A 7,965-nucleotide genomic window follows, 5' to 3' on the forward strand; every position below is an offset into this window, starting at 1 on the left:
TATTTTAGACTTTGCAGTCTATACATAGATTCTGTAGCTGCTGCTGCTACTGCTTCTTCCTCTTTTTCATCTTCATCTTCTTGTTTTCTTCTTTTTCTTGCTTTTCAACACACCTTTCAAAATATAAGAACCATTCTTAGCTCACAGGTCTTATAAAAACAGGCTAAAACCCTGATTTGACTTATGGACCATAGTTCATTGAGTAGAAAACATATCTTTGAATATGTCACTTTTTTACATTAATTATTGGTATTCCTGCTCTTGTCCTTGCTCTCCTACAGCCTCTAATCAACATGGCATCCAAAATGATCCTGTGAAAGCATAAGTCAGCTCATATCACTTAAATCTTTCAATGACTCACTCAAAGCAAAAAACCAAAGTCCTCAAAATGCCTTCAAAGCCCCACACGGTCTGAGCCTTCCATTTCCTTTCTGACCTCATTCCTTTTCCTTTCCACTGTGCTCATGATTCCCCACCCACACTGACATCCTTTGTGTTCCCTGAATACTCAAGGCACACTCTTGCCTCATGACCTTTCCATCTGGCTGTTCCCTCTGCGTATAACCCTCAGTCTCCAGATGTGCACATAACTCTCTCCCACAACGTCTTTATGAGTCTTCTTAAATTTCACCTTCCCCACAAGGCCCTGATTAATCACAATTTCAAACTGCAATTTTCCCTCACAACCCAACACTCTCCATTTCCATTCCCTGCTTTCCGTTTCTCCTTAGCATTTATCTGACATACTAGTTATTCAAACCATTTATTTATTTTTTAAATTTTCTATGTTTATACTTAATGGTTATATTATGCTTATTTGTTTATTTTTGTCTCCTCCAGCTAGAAGGTGGAAACAGTTATGTGTTTCTTTCACTGCTATATTCCCTGGACAACCGTGTAGGGCACACTGTATAACAGTATCTGGCATTTGATAAGGGATCAATAATTTTTTTTGAGTAAATGAATAAATGTGTGCATAAATTAGTGAATGAATCTCCCAGAGTTTCTGAATTAAAGACCCATGCAAAGAGGAAGCTAGAATGCTTGGGACAGGCCCCAGATTTTGAATTCTTTGATATTTATCCTAATATATAGGTTTTTGTTAATTTAAGTATTTTTGAGGTGGGATTGGAAATAGGTTAGGGAAGCACATCACCAAGATTTCTATAGATCATTTGTATAGAGTGTTTTTTAAGTGTGTACAAATATCATTGAAAATATATACATATATATGCATCTCTGTTATTTTACTTAGGGATAACAGGTATTCTTTTATAGATGAGCTTAATTTGCTCAGGTTTACATCATAATTCAGCTGTATAAAGAAAAAACTAAACAGATTTCCATCGAGTCCATTCCAACTCACAGCCACCCTATAGGACAGAGTAGAACTGCCCCATAGGGCTTCCAAGGGGCAGCTGGTCGATTTGAACTGCCAATCTTTTGGTTAACAGCTGAGCTCTTAACGGCTGTGCCACCAGGGCTCCACTTAGTTGTATCCCACTGCCGTCAAGTTGATTCCAACTCATAGCGACCCTATAAGACAGAGTAGAACTGTCGCATAGGGTTTCCAAGGAGCACCTGGTGGATTCAAACTGCTGACCTTTTGGTTAGCAGCCAAACTCTTAACCACTACTCCACCAGGGCTTCCATTTAGTTGTATATGTGATACTATTTTCAATACTTTTTTGAGTAGACCTTCCCTAGAAAGCTATAACTTATTAATAAGATCCTGGTAACCCACAAAAAAGTTCATTCAGCTTCCAATGATTCACACAACAGACTGAATTATGGATTGTCCATTTTAATGAAGAGAACAAATGATTTATCTAATACAAAGCAGGGGAAACATTAAGGTTTGCCCTCCATTAATACGAGTAATAGAACAAGTGAGATCCAGGAACTTCAAGATGACTGGAGACCATCACATCAACATTATGGCAATGGGGATGTCCAACCTAGCCCATTTCTCTGTCACTCAGAAGAATTCTCATGATATATAATAGTAATTATTCATGGACTAAGGGAAATTAGGGTAATTAGGAGTTATTTGGCTTGATTTTTCCAAACGCCTTGCCGACAAATAGATGACAGTCATAATTTAAGCTACAAAGAGGTGGCTTGGATATTAATTTTTATGATGAATGAGCTATACAGCCTAAATATCTCAGCTTATTTCCTCTTTGACGTCTCCCATGTACCTTTGTCCTACCTCAGTTTTGTGTTTGGAAATATCAAGTAGAAAGTAATACAATTTAATTGATACATGGAATATAGGGACGTTGGTGGTTCAGTGGTAGAAATCTCGCCTCCCATGCAGGAGGCCTGGGTTTGATTCCTAGCTAACACACCTCATGCACAGCCACCACACTTCTGTCAGTAGAGGCTTGCATGTTGCTATGATGCTGAAGGTTTCAGCAGAGCTTCTAGAGTAAGGTAGACTAGGAAGAAAGGCCCGACAATCTACTTCCAAAAGCAGCTAATGAAAACACTCTGGATCACAGTGGTGCAATCCCCAACTGATAATGGGGATGGTTCAAGACCAGGCAGGATTTCGTTCCTTTGGGCATGGGGTTGCCATGAGTTGTGATCTGACTCAATGGCGGCTAACAACAACAATATGTGAGAATGCAGAATTAAATCTGATCCAGTTCAAATAGTTATCATATTTTACTGCTGTATGTTGGGGTGGAACTTTCAAAGTGTCAGAAAACAAGAAATTGCCCAACTCATTTGTAAGCTGAAGCCCACATACATGCCTACAATTACCAGTTTGTTCTCTCCACAGAATCATCTTTAGGTACTGTCCTTTTCTATGTACCTGGTACGAACCTCATTTAGTTTTCAGCATTTCCCAGATAACTCTTAATGCTTAGTGCTCCAATTTCAATCTTGCCAAGCCCTACACCAGTTGCATAGAACAGAAAAATTTTATTTTCTGTTTTTTTCTCTGTGTTGTTCAGAACTGAAGGAAAGAACTAATGGAGTGGAATCGAGGAAATCTGTGTTCTTGACCCAAATCTACTATAAAATAAATGTGTCTCTTTGCAAAAATTATGGTTTCTATGGGGCCCCTTTCCTTTTCTTTGTTTTACAGAGTTGTACCAGATGATCCAAAATAATATCTGAACTCATTGCAGGAATAGTTTAGTTGTTATTGGTATTCTAAAAGCACTAGTAGCACAGTGGTTAAGTGCAAATGAAGACAATGACACAATCAAACTACTCAACAATGTTTTTACAGCTACCTCCATAGACTTGACAGCATTGGGTTTGGTGTCTAGTTAAGATAACAGAGGCAAAGCGAAAGTAGATTTGACCAGAGGTTCTGAAAGAGACAGAACTAAAACACATTTCCATCTCTTCTCAAACTCACTTAGCCAACATATAAGCTGCTGAACATTAAGCTGTGAAGCATATTGTGTGTTTGAAGGAGGCCATTCTTTTAGGATTTCCAACTGATAGCACAAAGTATTGAAATTCTCAAAAGATCAACTAATCTTGTGAGATTTACAGCTCTGTTTTCATGTAAAGTAAGTTGTTTAAGTGTCAGATAATCATCTGAACTTCTGGATGGTTCTCAACTAAAACTCTGAACCTCTTGAGGCTCGCTCCTTGCTATCTGAAATTTATACCAGATTAGACATTTTCTAGCGAGTAAATTCAGGCTTTTATAGTCTCATACAAGAAATAGGCTCTATGAGCCACGGTTGGGGTTAAGCCCTCAACCTCAGAGCAAAACTGAGCTTCTAGTGGAGTATAATCATTATGAGACAAATTTCCTCAAAATAGAAAAATAGTTAACTCGGGGTTTTATTACCAAAAAGTTTATAAGCATTTATTTATTATACATGTGTGTTGTATTTACTAGGTGAATTCTCTTTGGGAAATATAGCTGTTTGGGGTATAAAAAAAAAAAAAACCTGTTGCTGTCAAGTTGATTCCAACTCGTAGCGAATCTATACGACACAATAGAACTGCCCCACAGGGTTTCCAAGGAACAGCTGGTGGATTTGAACTGCTGACATTTTGGTTAGCACTGAGCTTTTTATTTTTCTATTTTCTAACAGAGACTGGCCTTCTCAACAGTGACCATTTTTCAATAACATCTAGAACCAGCACTTAACACAGTACCTGGGACACAGTAAATTGTCAATAAATATGCAATAGATGAATTATCAAATGGAGACATGACTTCTCTTCCAAATGAACACATTCTTAAATAGGAGTCAAACCAAAACCCGTTGTCGTCAAGTTGATCCCGACTATCATGGCATCCCCATGTGTTACAGAGTAGAACTGCTCTATAGAGTTTTCTTGGCTGTAACCTTTACATCATCAGGAAAGACCAATCACGGAAAAGGACATCATATTTGGTAAAATGGAGGGTCAGCAAAAATAAGTGCAACCATCCATGACATGGACTGACACAGTGGCTGTAACGATGGACTCAGTCATATGAACAATTGTGAAAATGGTGCTGGACTGGGCAATGTTTCATTCTGTTATAGATAAAGTTGCCATGAATCAGAGCCAACTCAACAGTAACAAACAACAACAATAATCTTTACAAGTGCAGATCACCAGGCCTTTCTTCTCCAGTGCCACTAGGTGGGTTTGAACCACCAACCTTTTGTTTAGTAGTTGAGTGCAAACCACCGGAACCATCCAGGGACCTTTTAAATAGGAACCAAGACATAAATGAATAGTAAAATTTCATTTCTAGCCACAAAATGACAATTGCCATAGAAATGATACAGACAAGTACCACAGCAATTCTAAGAACGCAGAGAAATCCTTTGGAATTTCCAGAAGAGAAGTTTGCTGAAGAGACATACGACTTTTGACCTAGATCAGGGAAGAAGCCAAAGACAGCCTAGCGTTTGGGCCAAGCTTGAGTTTAAGTCAAGTTTGCAATGCAAGGATATTATGGATGGAGGTAATGGCATAAACTGAACTTGACTGATTCTCGCACAATTTAAAGGATTGTCTGAGATCTAAAGTGTACATGATGGAACCATAATTTCAACTAAGATCTGATGAACTCAACAGTCCAAGCTCTTACTGTGATGTTGTGTTACCTTGACAATAATTTTTTGGACTGGACTTCCTGGCAACACAGTGCTATAGACAGAAGCACCACTCCATCCCTCCAAAGCAAAGACCCAAAAAACTAAGTCAAACAGAGACAAACGTCAGTCCTGACACCATAAGCATCAAATGAAGAGATAAAGAGCTCAGTCAAGCACCGAATGTAATAAGAAACTGACAGAGAACAGAGAGCGAAGAGAAACACATGCAGTGGTCCCCTATAAGCTAATGCAGCACAGACTCACCATCTTGGACTTCTCTCAGAGATCGGTGTACAGGGAGTGTTGGAAAGCAGCTTCATGAAGCTTCCAGCAGGAGACAGAACAACCAGTAACCAGTGATATATGCTTTCCCATCCCCCACATTTCTTTACCCCTACTCGGCCTCCTCTGCTTCCTGCAGCCACAGTCTCTTGGCCGGGATGCACAGACTTAAGTCCTGTGCCCCTTGGATTCCACCTGCCCACACAGGCTGGCTCCCTGAGTGACATTTGTTTGCTGCTGGTGTGGCTTTTTTCTACTTATTTTGGTTTCTTCCACACCTCTCATCACCTCCCCTTAATTTCTCTCAAATACCTGGCTCCGTGTGTCATCTTTGCTTCTTCCTGAAAGGCCGTGAAACGCTGCTCAACTGTGGAACTGTTTTCTGGCCCATGCTGCCATGCTAGTGGAATCTGCAGGGATTTTTTGTTTGTTTGTTTGTTTGCTTTGGCTTGTTTGTTTCCTTTTTATTTTCTCAGACTGGGCACCCCTTCTAGCCAGGCTGCACTTCGCAGCCTGGGAGCCAGTTCCCCATTCTTTGCAGCCACACCAGTGGGATCACTGGGGGGTTTTCTTTTCTTTTTCAATTTTTTTTTTTGTCCTTTAACACTTCTTCTTTTTTTACCTTTTGTTTTTCTCCATTTCTTGGTCACCTATATCTCCAGTCCAATGACAAGGTCCATTAGCACCCTTTTTTATTTGTTTGTTTGTTTGTTTTTGGCTCCTTATTCTTTCTCCTCTTTCCCATGCCCATCTTAGCTTCACACATCCCAATCGCTTCCCTCCTTCCTGCCTACCTGCACCACGAGATGAACATCACACCCTGAGCAGCATAGGCACAACTTACCGGTACCTTCTCTGCACTGATTCCCAGCAGGCCCAGTTAGGCCTAGTATGGGCCACAAACAAACCATCCCAGAAACTCCGGTTCAGCTGGATGTGCCCTGCTACACCATAGCTGAGTGACTGGCCTTGCCAATTGGAGGAGGTGGAAAGTATTGTGCCCACAGACGAGCAAACTACAAAGTACACACAGCCCATCTGCTCAGACTTACCTAAATAAAACAAAAAAGCAGGACAAAACAAAAAAATCTGCAATCAATAAACCAGGAAAAAACTACTTAATACCCGGAAGGGAGCAGAAAATATCAAAACATATTTAAAAAAACAGGACAGGATGGTTCCAGTAGACATCCAAAATAAAACACAAGATGACTTACCAGTAGAAGAAAAAGCACTAGAAGTACCAGACAGAAAATTCAAATCTCTAATCTTCAGCGCTATCCATAGTTGAAGCAAAAAGCAGACAAAAAAGAGGAAAAAATAGACAAATTCATGGAAAAGGCAGACAAATCCATGGAAAATACAGACAAAAAATGGAAGAATTCAGGAAAATAACACAGGAACAAAATGCCAAAATTAATTCACAACTAGAAAGCGTACAAAAACAATAAGAAATCCAAAAGATAAACAAGAAGATTTCAGAACTGGACAGTGTCATAGAAGGGCTGAGGAGCAGGTTTGAAAAGATGGCAGACACAATCAACGAAATTGAAGACAAACACTTGGATACAACTCTGTTTGAGGAAAAATAAGAAAAAAAGAAGAAACCATGGGAATTATGGGGGACACCATCAAAAGCAAAACTTTGAGAGTGATCAGAGTTCCAGAATAGGGGAGAAAACAGAAAACACAGAGAGGATCATTGAAGAACTACTGACAGAAAATTTCCCAAATATCATGAAAGACAAAAAGCTGATCATCCAAGAAGCTCAACGAACCCCATATAGGATAGACCCCAAAATAAAATCACTGAGACATATCATAATAACACTCATTAAAACCAAAGACAAAGAAAGAATCTTAAGATCAGCTCGAGAAAAACGAAAAGTCACATACAGAGGAGAGACAATAAGACTGAGCTTGTACTATTCAGCAGAAATCATGCAAGTGAGAAAGCAATGGGATAACATATATAAAACCTAGAAAGAAAAAATTGCCAGCCAAAAATAATATATCTTGCAAAACTCTCATTCAAATATAGGGGTGAAATTAGAACATTTCCAGATAATCAGAAATTAAGGGACTATGTAAAAACCAAACCAAACTTACAAGAATTATTAAAGGGAGACCTTCAACCTGAGAACAAATGACATCAGACCTCGGGATGAAACTCGGATGCAGGATCGTACCAGCCAGATACCAACCTAGGAAATGAACTCTAAAGGACTATCCAAAACCAAAAAAATTACAACAGGGAACCAGAGAGGTTAATCTATAAATAACAACAACATCAGAACAATAAAAGAGAAAATAAACAGTGTGGGTATAGATTCTTCTAATGGACAGGAAGTCAAGGCAATACCAAGTAATAATAGACTAGTTCAAACCTAGGAAGATAAGGGTAAATTTCAAGGTAACCACAAAGAAAGTCAACAAACCTACTCATCAAAATAAAGAAGAAAAACATAAAGTCTCAGTAAAGCAAAATCTATAAAAACAAAAGAAGTGAGAAAAAAATTCCAGGAACAAAAGGAATTCAGCACAGAAGAGTAAGAGGAACAAAGAAAATGTCAGCATCACAGAAAAGCACTACAAAATAACAGCAACAAAC

This window comes from Trichechus manatus, unplaced genomic scaffold (assembly GCF_000243295.1).
Source record: "Trichechus manatus latirostris isolate Lorelei unplaced genomic scaffold, TriManLat1.0 scaffold00107, whole genome shotgun sequence".
In the NCBI taxonomy this organism is placed as follows: Eukaryota; Metazoa; Chordata; class Mammalia; order Sirenia; family Trichechidae; genus Trichechus; species Trichechus manatus.